This window comes from Aplysia californica, unplaced genomic scaffold (assembly GCF_000002075.1).
Source record: "Aplysia californica isolate F4 #8 unplaced genomic scaffold, AplCal3.0 scaffold01367, whole genome shotgun sequence".
Lineage (NCBI taxonomy): Eukaryota > Metazoa > Mollusca > Gastropoda > Aplysiida > Aplysiidae > Aplysia > Aplysia californica.
The window spans coordinates 93,088-94,103 of NW_004798637.1; positions in this window are offsets into that span (position 1 = coordinate 93,088).

Below are 1,016 nucleotides of genomic sequence, written 5' to 3' on the forward strand. Positions count from 1 at the left end.
CACACACACACACACACAGAGAGAGTCCAAAGTAACACAACACAGCTCACCCTTTGTTGAGACAGACTCAGAACTAGGGAGGATTATCTACTTTCGATTCGTGTTTCAGATAAAACGTTTTTGTTCTAAGTTCTCGATCTTTGCCGTGAGGAAGTGAGATCTTGTGGGATCACGAACAGAGCTTTTCTGCTTATCGACAGCTGCCCAATCAATCTCATCAACCCGGTATTGTACGTGTGAGTGGACGATGAATGGAGCTTGGGAGCAAATGCGGATTTGATTGAGTAGTTCCCATGTACCTGATTGATGGGTGGTTGGCGGGTGCTCTGGTGTATTATTTTGCTCTTTCTTTACAGTTAAAACGTCTGTTGGTGGGTGATTGGTGGGTGCTCTTGTGTATTATTTTGCTCCCTCTTTCCAATTAAAACGTCTGTTGGTGGGTGATTGGCGGGTGCTCTGGTGTGGTATGCTTTCTCTTTCCTATCGGTATCAAATATCTATCGTCCTTATCTCACCGTTTCTGTGTGTGTTACTCTCAAGTATCAACTCTAAAGTTCTTCACTTTTCTATGACCTAGATCTATTTTGTGTTGTAAGCGCCGTTGAAATCCTACTACAAATAAATTAAAAAACTAAAACATCTGTCGTTCTAATCTCTTCTCCTTCTTTTTTCTGTGTATGTTAATCTCAAGTAACAACTCATATCTTCAGTACTTATGTACTGACTTATGTGAGGCATCGTGGTGAAATCAAGCGCTCGTCAAAATAATGAAATCGAAGACATTGGTATTTATTTCAGTCAGATTGGCAATTTTGATCGAATTCTTATTTCTTGTCTAAACACCTTTAAGATTTATTAACAACTCATTTCGGTGTGGATTTTACTGAAAAAATCTTGATCTATGGAACCCAAAAAAAAATGTAAATTTGCAGTTTCCAAGTTAGGACTCTCAAACTTTGAACGGTATGCAAATTTGGTGGCCATTTTCTCGCGTATTTTACCTCTGAAACCAGGCG